Source organism: Pygoscelis adeliae, unplaced genomic scaffold (assembly GCF_000699105.1).
Source record: "Pygoscelis adeliae isolate BGI_AS28 unplaced genomic scaffold, ASM69910v1 Scaffold402, whole genome shotgun sequence".
In the NCBI taxonomy this organism is placed as follows: Eukaryota; Metazoa; Chordata; class Aves; order Sphenisciformes; family Spheniscidae; genus Pygoscelis; species Pygoscelis adeliae.
The window spans coordinates 2,520,546-2,532,432 of NW_008824411.1; positions in this window are offsets into that span (position 1 = coordinate 2,520,546).

Sequence of the window (11,887 nt, forward strand, 5' to 3'; positions counted from 1 at the left end):
AACCAATGCAACTTGGGGCTGTCACATAGTATTGTGTGCTGGAACAAGTAACTACGTTGCAAAATAAAACTTAAAATTTATTATATTTGACCTGCTGTAGGAGGAGGGAGAAATGTAGATGAAAAATATCCTCCTAGTGCAAACTTCATAGAATCTCTAAAGGATATCCATTTATTATTAGAAGTTGGTAGTATTTCAGTTTGCAGAGTAAAGGAAGTCTGTTGCTACAGCATCTTCAAGGTCTTTTAGAAATATTTCAGACTCTGCAATTAAATGAAATACTGTGAATCTAGATGTTTTGAAATTCCAGCTACTCACTGGAAATATGGATTTGTGTTCATATAAAGATAAATCTGAAAAGTACTTGGGCATTCTCTAGTCCACTTTTCCCCCCAAGGCACAATGAAATATCTTAGCTACTGCTAGTGGAGATGTTTGACTAATCTGTTTTTAAATGTCTCTAATAGTGGAAATTTTTACAGACTCCACAGGAAATCTGGCACTTTCTTAGGGGGGGGAAAAAAAAATCCAACAAAAGAAAATCCCCAGTCTTCTCCTCCCTGCCAAACAAATCCAATTCATCGAGTTTTTCATACCAAGTCATGTTTTCTAAATGTCTAATTGTTTCCGTGCTGTTTTCTTTGTCCATCTTTTTGAAGCACGAAACTCAGTTGTAGCCAAGCCCTCACTGATGCTCAGCAGGAGGATTAGGGCACATAAGTTGCTCATTGCTGTGTGTTCCAGGATGATGACTGCTTTTCTTCTAATAACATTATCCTCCACCTTCTGTTTGTGACCAGCTGTTATCTTGTCTCCTGTTTAGCATTCTCTATAGATTACTGCAACCTAGGTAAGCAGCTTCTGTTTTACCACACTGAATTTCACCCCACTTCTTTCTTACTATTCCTCAAAGTTTTCAAAATAATTTTGAATTCCAGTTCTGAGCTTCCCAGTACTGCCTCTTTTGCCTTGCCAAAAATTCACTAAGAATCTCTTTATTCTGTCACCCAGGTAATTGACTAAAATACTGACTAGAACCTGATCCTTTGGTAATTCCATTTTTTAAACAGGAGTATGTATTGTGCGAACTGTTTACGACGACTTATTTTCCAATTTGTCTGTCCTAGGTTATTTCCCTATCTTGCTTATGTCAGGTTGTGACATGTACAACTTCTTGACCACCCACACAGCTGTTACCCTTGCTAAAAGGAAGTTGAGCTGATTTGACAGTCTCATTGTTTGTATTCTTGCTATTGCTGGTGTGGTTAAGATTTTAAAATTCTCGAGTAAAATAGACAGAAATGAAACTGCATTATTTGATTGTCTGGCTTTTCTCTGCCCATTTCCCAGGCTCTAGGCACTGTATCAATTCTTCTTTCTCCTCGTGTCTCTCAAAAATAAGAATTAATCATTTGGAGAGGTTGCTATCTGGCTCAACTGTCCTAGGACAAAATGCAGCAGGCCCAAGCTACCCGAAAACATTTAGTTTGAAATCATCTAGAGAGCTTGCTTTTGTTGGCCTTGGTACTAACTATACTAGTGACTTATTCATGCATTTCTTATGTTTGGTTGGGTTTTTTGGGTCAAAACTGATACAAGTGAAGGACTACTTTGGCCTTCTGGTATTCATTGCCAGAATAGTTTTGACTCTGAGTAACAGATCGGCACTAGCCATACTTTTGATTAGATTTATTAATAAATGTATGCAATGCTGTTTTCTTTACCCTTGCTGACATTTGCTAATGCTGCCTGATTTTGTGAGTTGGCTTTTTGGCTAGAAGTTCACGTTGTTTTTTATATTTGCATTATGGTAACCATAACTACTTTCTGCATCCTTTCTATGATTACATCTGAAGTTGAAGAGTTGCTTAAAGTTTAGGCAAGTTGATCTTATTACACTTCCACCTTTCCTTTATTCATTCTTTTTTTGTAAGTATAGATAACTTATGAGTGGTTTTCACTTCTGAAGAAACTGATGATTCTTGTCTTCTCCCCCAGTGAAATTTTACAGCTCAGCTCTGGATTTGTGGTATGCCTTCTTGAACCCCTACGTTTTCGTCTTGCAATACTCCTTAGGACGTGGAAAGTTAGTGATGTTACAAGGATGTATAGTCAAATAGGTGTATGAGGAATAACGTCTTCACAACAGACGCTGTTTCCAGAAATATTTTAACACATGCGTCTGTGCTTTTGCTTTCCTTTTCCTTGTCTCTTTGTAAAATTACATTGCACTTAAAATCACTACTGATTCAAAAGTCACAATAGTCTCTGACAGATAAAATTTATTCTATCCTCAATTCAGAATGACAGCTGGTTTATGATGGAAGTATATATTATTAAAGTAGAAGTTGCAAGCTTTCTCCACAAACGCATGTGTAACCTGCTGTAACAGCTGAGGTGATCATCCCCTTTCTCTGCTATGCTAGTGACATGAATACCAAGCTAGAAATTCACAGAAGGCCACCCCTCTGGTCGCCCTGTGCAGGGCTAGAAGGTGGCCTGCTGCCCATAGCCCTGCAAACCCTGGCTAAGGGTTTACTTGATTCCGTACTGCTGATTTCACCCATGGCTTTCATTAATACAGTAACATACATTTAAACTCCAAATATCCAGCTACTCCATATGCAGTCCCTAGACAACTACTTGGGGAAAAATGTGTGCACCTGCAGCAGAAAAAATTTTGCAAGTTCAAAAATTTAACTTCTGTCAATTTAATTCTGTTTATTACTGTTGCTGCTAGTTAACTTTTAACTCCTGCTTATTCTAGAATTGAAAATTAAGCAACTAGACTTGTCATACAAGTCACTAACAGCATGATAACCAAGCTTTTTCAAAAAATGAAAACAATTTATCATTAGTTTAAATGAAGACCAGAAAAACCTGAACTGGTTTAGTTAATTTCTGAAAATCCACAGCTTAGTTGTGTGGATGAGTCTCCAGAATAGTGACATCTAGGGACAGAGAAAGATAGTACAAGATTAGTAACGAAACACGAACTGCCTCTAAGTTGTTAATAAATTGATTTACACTGAAGTATATGTTTGCACTTCTTAACTCTCCTATTTCCTTTTAAAATAAAATGAATAGTTACTGAAAACATACTGATCTGTTAACTCCCTCTTCCACGTGTTCTTGGGTAGAACATGAGAGAACAAGATGCTGTAGTGGGTATCTACTGCACTAGTGTGTACTTTTAACCAGCTTTAATACACAGTAATGGAATGCAATTCTAACATTAATTTTGGAGACTGACCTCCTGTTGTCTTATGTAGCTATCCTGGTTTAAAGCAGAATAGTTTTGCCTTTAAGTTATAAAAGGATGCCTTTTCAGTTACAGGGAAGGTTGTAACTAACGCTCACCCCATTAAGAAATTCTGAGTCCAGAACGCGTTCCGAGCAGGGTGACGTTCATGCGGCCTCTCTATTCCTGGAGGTTAAAAGAAATGGGAATACTGCAGGTACTCAGTGTGTGCTTTCATCAACCACTTACATTTGAAAAAGCAGGTGTGTTTGGGATTATGTCACTTAGAACAATATAATCTCAAACTGTGGAGGTCTACATTTGCTATAAAACCACCACTTTAAAATTGTTTACAGATTTTTCCAATAAGTCTGGTAGTAATAACTGCAATACAAATGTAACATAGCCATTTTTCTCTCCTGTGGGGAAAAACATTCTTATATTATTGACTAATATGCTGTATAAACTGAAGTCAAAGGAAAAGACTTATTGAGTCATTCCTAGTTCTTCTATATATGTTAAAACAACTCCCTATCAAATGTTTTCTGCATTCTATTTTAAAGAAATTACACATTGTGAGTAGTCTCCAAGAGAAAAATAAATCTTAACTCTTATCTGCATTCATTCTCTATCCTGGCATCCATCATTATCCCCAGCTGGCTCATCATCAACACTTAGTTTTTCTCATTCTCTTTAAGGATGGTGTTTTCATATTCCACACTTGATCCTGATTTAGGCAAACTTAAACTCTCAGAATCAAATGGCTTTAAATCTGATCATCTATGAAATGGATGCCAGGGAAGAAAAAAAAAAAGAACCTCTTAGCAGAGGAGCTTTTTCAATGTGTAAAATCTTCCCGGGATACACCAAACTTACCTGTTACAACTGCATCCTCTTCTATGGCACCCTCTCCTTCACTTTTCCCCTTCTCTAGCAACCCTTGAGAGGATCAAAATAAGTATTCACAAGGAAGTAGCTGAAATACATTTATTTCCTCATCCTGGAAAATCAGCAGTTTCAGCTAACATTTTTATTGACAAAATATAACGTGATTGATCATAGTAGCAATGGTCTGTAAGAGTTGCATATTTACAATTTGTTTTGAACCCCCACCTTTCTATTTTCCTGGTACTGAGGGCAGCGGCTTCTGCATTGCTTGCATTTATCCCAAGTTCTACAGAAATTCTATTAAATGCAGTTCTGATATTTGGCAGACTCCCCAAGATATTTGTGTCTTATGGAGTTGGATCGAGAATAAAAAGATGAAATTGAAAATCACTGCATATGAAAAAGTATTTAAAACATTGAAGTATAAGTAGTGCTTTTTTCTGTTTATTTGAAAGCTATCCAAATCTTTGATTTAGACAATCTTCTATTCTGATATAGATGGCTGTAGTTGGTGAAGCCTTGAATAGAATATAAGTTAAGCTATAAACAAAATACTTTACGTGGCACGTGACAAAGTAAACTCCTTTGACTTCTGTTTTCTGATGCAGGACTAGCAGAGTTTGATCCCTGCTTATTTTTAGGTATAGAAAGCGGTACAGTGCTTCCTCTCAGTTTCTGGAAGAGTGTTTTGACCCAAACATTTATTTTCCCTTTCTATTTTCAATTAGTTTCAAAATCTGCATTTCAATCAGAAGAGATCCTTGTAAGGTGAGCAGAGCAATTGAACTTGTTTATCACTATGTCCTCTGACCAACTAGCAGCAGAGGAGACTGCTTTGATATTTCTAGATGCGGGAGTCTGTTGATACAACCCGACACGGTTGTACTGTAAGCAATAGTCCAGCACTAGTGACTCTTCTTTTGATGTGGATGAATGCCAGCAGTAATGCAGAATGACACCCTTTATCTTTAGCTTCTGGACAGGTCTCTTGCATAAAGATTCTTCTGTAGTTGATTTGGCCTTTTCAATATCTTTGTCTAAATGTAACTCTTATGTTTTCACTATATTTGCTGGTTATGACAAGCATGCCCTGGATACCTTGCTTCTGGACTGCCAAGAATTTGCTCTCATGTAATAAGGTGAAACACCAAGGCTTCAGTCACACAGAAGACTTCTTAAGAGCTGATGGTTCTGTCTCCTCACTGAGCTATTTTGCCACCAGCCAGCAGCTGTGGGACACTTACTACTCTGCTAGTATAGAACAGACCATCTTGGATAAAGCACGTAGCTTGACATTAGATGTTCCTAAGTAATAGTAAAGCTAAAAGGCAGCTAATTTTGTATTGTATCGCTGTGCTGCAGTATTCAGCCCTTTTAGTGTTGGAAAATTATTATGGTAACCTAGAATATGAGGTGATTATAGAATATACAAATACCAGCTCCTTCAGAGCTAAAAATGCAAACTTTTCTGGATGAAGATGTTATTTAGTATTGTTGTTCCATAGCTAATGCCTTACTGTATCCAAGAAGAAAAGAATTCATCTTCTCCTACACAGACAGAATAAAGTGTAAGGTGAAAAAAGCATGATTATGTTGATAGATACAACAGGTAGTTTCGCATTGTTCTGTTGTTTCTTAGACCAGTTATAATGCCTGTGCAGTCACTTTTCCTCTTCACCTGGATGTGTTTTTTTTCTAAGTCTGTATTTTGCTAGTTCAGCGGGGAGATTAAGAAGAATGTGGCATCTTTGCTGTTTTGCGAAAAGCGTTGAATATACCTCCTGATGCTTTGCTTCGTTCTCCCATGCTGCTTAAAGGCCTTGTTGCAAAACCACAAAGTCCAAGATACCAGACAGAGTATTCATAAAAAGGAAGCAACTCTCTTTCTGCGCTCAGGCTTAGAAGCTCAGGGCTGAATTCTTTGTTCTAAGCTGCTGCAATAATGTCCATACAGTTTCTAAGCATTTTACAAATATGGCTCTGTGCCTAAGGACATCATCCAGAAATGCAATACATGCTCTTCCCCAGAGATGCATAGCGGAGATTATGTATTTGTTAAACTGCCTGGGACTCCAGCCTGGCCATACAGCTTCTGTGGAGTAATAAGGGTGGTAAAGGTCAGGAGGTTTCAAATGTAAACTTGCCCTAGAACCAAAAATCCATTCTTTGTCTATTCAGAACATCTTGGATTTGAGGGATAAGTTGTCTGGCAGTTATGGTTTTTTCTAGTAGTTTAAGTCGTGCAGTCTACCCTGTATTTTCCAAATATACTCCCCTGAGATGAAGAATGACAGTGATTTTAGAATCTGTGCTGACTCCTAACCTGCTGACTTGCTGTCATCAAATGAGGTGACACAACATAAGTCTTCTGAGGTCTAACATCTTTCTTCTCACCAGGCTGCTGGTGCGATACAGTACCTTCACACATACATTGATGCCTCCCTTCTTGTTAAAAACTGGGTAAATCAATTTGATGAGGACACCCACAGTCAGTCTATTAACATTACAGGTACTTGCAGCATGAGAGAATTACAGCTTATTTCAGGAGTAGGATCAGGGCTAGGGAAAAAAAAACAACCTCTAAGCTATGTCTGGCACTGCTACAGACTAGTCTTAAATCAGTTCACCTGGGCTTTTTCAGTAAATATTCTGGTCTACCACTTTGAAGTCTTGAACTCAGCAAAGCAAGCAGTGAAGAAACAAATCTGTATAGAGAAAATCTTGAGAGTAAATTTTGATAAAGTGGCTCAAAACAGACCAAAACCAATAAGGAAACAATACTACTTCTGCAAGAAAAAGAGCCACACCCACACCCCCCAATCTAATTTAAACACTGAGCTATAAAGACATACCTTTTCCTGATCCTGTTCGGTTTCTCTCTCATTTTATATTAATGGAAATGTGCAGAAGGTTTTGGTGACTTCTGCGTGTGCAAAAAAGCAACTTCTGGGAACATGCTTTTGAAGCATCCAATAGAACAAGGACAAAGATTTTGCTTCTTTGTCATGCTACCTGCTCCAGCCCAGCTACACTCCCATGGTGACTGCTTTTATGTCAATATACAATGATCTTATGTGGGAGCAATTATTCATGCAAATAGTGAGGTGACAAAAAACTATCCAAACATGTCATTGTTATAAAAGGGTATTTACATCCTCAGAAGAGACTGTACCAGGATGTATTGGCAAATGGGTATTGAACAGGGTAAAATCTATCAGGAAAAAAAAAAATTAGGGCATAGCTCAGATCAGTTTGTTCTTTAGACAAATGCTTTAGACATGTGTGTATGTCTGTGTGTGTGTTTGTTTGTTTTGTTTTGTTTTCATTTGGTTTGTGCTTTAAAGTATACTCACTTCATATGTTACCTATGGCTGTGAAGGTCTTAAGTTAAAAAAAAGAATAATGAAGTCAGCATTTACTCCTTTGGTTGAAACAGTTGACTGTTTGAAGTGTGCTATAAGGCATGTGAGCTTTACAGTATTTAATCATTACCAGGATTAGCAGCACTGTGTTTTACAGGTGGAGTAACCAAAACCAAAGTCAAATGTTTGACTCTCCATCCATCGTTTGTCTCCCTTCCAGCGCTCATCTTTTCTTTTCTACTCCCTCTCATTTCTTTTTTCCCCTACACAAATAAGCATACAGCAAATCAACAGTAGTCCAGGGAAAAGACCTCACAACTTCCTTTTCTGCCTGCAAACTGCACATTCCTCTCTTCACACAACTCTCCCTGGACTTCTTCCCACCCCTCTCATAAAGAGCTTTTCCCTGTTGGGCACGCACATGACTATGTATCAGCTCTCTTTCGGACATTGCTGTCTTGTGTGGGGGGGGTTGTTGTGGGGGTTTTTTTTGTTTCTTAAAGCCCTCCCACATCTCAACATGAACCAATCTCCCCACCCCCCCCAAATGATATCTTATAACAGCTGCCATCACAAACTGCACCAATATTATTTCCCAAGTTGACCTCATGGGAGAAAGCTGTCTCCTGCTCCAAATCTCCTACAAACAAAGTTTATTACTGAAATATGTGAAACCTAGAACAAGTAACAGTACACCAGTATGTAAAAAAGTTACACATTTTCTTATTTTAAAATTAAGCCATTGCATTTGAAAGACAGCTACTCCATTAAAAAAAAGTCACAGAAGGAAATGTTTGATTTTTTTTCTATGTGAGTTAGCACGTCATCCAAGAAAGCTAACCATAAAAATATCATTTAAATAGGATATAAACTGTAATTCGCTGAATGCAGGAACAACTAACAGCCACCTTTTTTTACTATTTTCAGGAATAATCAGCAGAAATACTAGCATTTCTATAACATGGATACAGGCACTTACCCAAAATATGATTTTAAGACAAAAAAATATTGCGGATGTATGTTATGCATAGTTAAATTCATAGAAATGTTACCTTTGAATATACATTTTGATCTTCAGTGTCTCTGTGGGAATTTGTACAGGCGTCTTGGTAGTGGACTGAAATGGTAAGACATACTCCACAGGGTGTGTTCAAACACGCAGTTGCGAGTTTCTTGTCGTGACATCAGTTCTGAAAGAGTTGCCACCGCTGCACACCAAGAGCCACTAATATTAAACTCACAAAGATAGCATCTACTTTTTTAAGCTCCAGTGACCCAAAACCACTACAGCTGAGTATTATACTATGATTTGTTAAACTGGTTTGGACCATTGCTAGTGTTCTCCCAAAATCACCCACTTGTGAGCTTAGTCATACCAATATGATGATGCTATTTAAGTACTTAGTATTTCTGTAAGAAACTGGAACTGCACAAACTAAAAAAATAAAAACCCAAGTAAAATAAAAACAAACTACAAAAAAAACCCCTTCTGACATTATAATTTGGAGCAAATTAAGCACGCAACTTTCTCCTGAGACTACTTCGATTCTTTTCCAAACTTGGGCTCTTTCAGACTGCAAAATTAAAATAGATCGCCTGCAGAGCCCAGCCAAACCAACAGAAATGAGAACTTGGGACTTGATGAAATGAAAGTTGATTCAAGACAGGAAATTGAGTTGGTCAGATGTGTTGAAAATGATGGCAACCAGAAACTACATTATGAAGCTCTGTATAAAACAATCCCTTCCTTTCTCTCTCCAAGCCATCTGCAGCTGTGTGGCTTTGCAAAGTAGCATGCCAGTTCTTAGAAGAAAATGCACGAATGGCAACGTTCATCTGCAAAGCCAAACTGCAAAGATGTCACAGGTGGTATACATCAAACACTGGCCAAGACAAAAGCAGAAGCATTTTCATCCCGTATTTATGACCAGGGTCTGTTTCATTATAACAGGTCAGTTACTTTATCGTTTCCTTCTTCAGTGGAAATTTCAGGCAGACCAGACCACTGCTGACTGCACCACTATTCTGTTCCAGCGTAACTGTCGCACAATTATGACAAACGGTGCCAGAGCGGACAGTAAAGCGGCCTCTTCTCCCCTTTCCCTGTGCAGTAGGCACTGATGCCGGGAAGGAGAGCTCACCGAGTAAGGTGCACAGAAGCTAGGTGCTTCCTGCAGCAAACCTATCGACTAAAAATGAGTAGCCATGCTGCACCCTGTCAAGTGGTGACACGGGTCATTGATCCGCACCACAGGCCTGCAGGGGAGACGTGGGCGGTATGACGTTGCCCTTGGGTAACAGGCAAATAGAAAGAACAAACCTTGCAAAAGAAGTAGGAGCCCTAGAAAAGACTGGAGATCAGACTGCTGGTACACGAGAGAAATCTCAGGCTAGGGTTTGAATTCATCTGGATGTGGATTAAAGTTTCTATGGCATGCAGCCAGTGTTAGATTTAAACACAATATGAATGGCAAGAAAACCATGTGAGATATAAAACACATCAGTCTGAAAACACATTTAAAAGAAGGCAGGAAAGCAATTTTGTTAGTAAGCCTGAAATTTTCTGAAGGAGGACAATATAACTAATAGCTGCAGTCAGTTCCAACAGACCACGTGTGTTAACAGGAGATACTGGTGTAGTTTAAAAAAACTAAATCTAGATTTAATTGAAATAACTATGTACATATGAGACACATAGTAAAGGTCCTCTATGCTCCAAAAATCCCCTTACAATAACGTTTATATTACTTTATATTACAAATGTATCTTCCAGCGTCTGGGTACACTATGATAGATTCTGCAGGGCTATACATGATCACCTGAATTCAAACAGTGATATTGTGCTTTAACATACTCAGTACTTTTCTATTATTGTTGTTGTTTATTGCCATGGTCAGAACTGAGCTTTACAGTGATGCTTTACAGAACAAAAAGAATGCGGGCTTTGCTTGCCAAATTGGTGTCTGATCAAATGTTAAAAAAAAAAAAGGAAGAAAAAAAAAGTATGCTTTCATGAAGATTTACTGTAAAACAGCAGTGTCTTTTAGCTCTTCCAAGCAACTGTTCTCTGCCAGGCTTGTACCTCTTCCTGTGTTGCGTGGCCTCAGTCAGCCTAGCTGCTAAACTGGGCTCAGGGAACACCAGTATCCCTCTGAAGATCACTTTCACAGTTCACCTTTCACTGTTTAGTTTGGGCTGAAATTGCCCACGTCTAAACCTTCTGGGCTGAGCCGTTCTCCTCTCTGTATGCATTTGCCTTGTCACACCTTTACTTTTCCAGCAGCTGTCATCCACCACCCCACACCCCCGAGGCACAGACGGCTCACGACCGCTGCACAGCAGAGCTGTGCTGCACAAGTACCACCGCTCATGGGTGCCATGGCCACTGACCGACGATACGGCTGACTGGACAACACAAACCCACCAACCTCCCCACCAAAACTGACAGTATTTAACTCTCTCTAAGAAATAGTATCCTACAGTGTAAGCCTAATACACCGATCTTTTTGTCTTAAATGATATATGCTGCAACTCTGAATTTAAAGCTTCTGTGTACCCTGTGAGCTTGAATGCATCTATTTGCTATTCAGTCACTGAATCCCAAACATAGAGCCATACTCTCCCCACTGAAGCATTTCTAGCTAATGTCTCCTCCCGCTGCGGTTGCCACTCTGCCCAAGATGGCAGCAATGCCCAGCTGGCCATGGCTGCCAGCAGCATAGCTTTCGGTGCTAGTTCAAAAGCTTCATCTCAAGGTTTCATTGCAGTGATCGCTGAATGCCAGAAGCATCCTCAAACAAGGCTCCCCACATATGGAACGACTTATAATGCATGCCTTAGATATTAACCTCGAGCCCAAATTCTCCCTTTGTCCTGCCTCCAAATAACTGCTCCAGCGCTGCTTCTGCTGAAATCCATCCTCATCTCTGAAAAGCTTTTGCATTGTTTTGAGTTGTTTTGGGGGTTTATTTCCCCCCTGTCAGCCAGGCAGATGTACTGCAGGCAGAGATACCGCCCCATTTCCCCTGCTTGTAGCAGCGGGCCACTGGCCAGGCTGGGACTCTGGCCTGCTACGGCTCCATCCGTGAGTTCAACACCTCCAGCAGCATTTCCCGGGAAAGCTAAGGCGGCTGAGTCAACCCATGGTGCGCAGTAAAACTCTTGTTGACCTCACACAAATGCAGGAGAAAAATATGACTTTTAGCGAGTCTCCTAAAACCAAAAAGAGATTTCTACGGAATTACAAGGTATGAATCTGGCTGATTTAAAATACACCTTGTCTGGTGTAAGAAGGTCTCAAAACAGGTTCGGCCAAAAAACCCATTACATGGTTCAAAACATTTAAACAGAAAAGTAACAAACAATCCTCAAGCCTTTATAAAAAGTAAGAATTTCA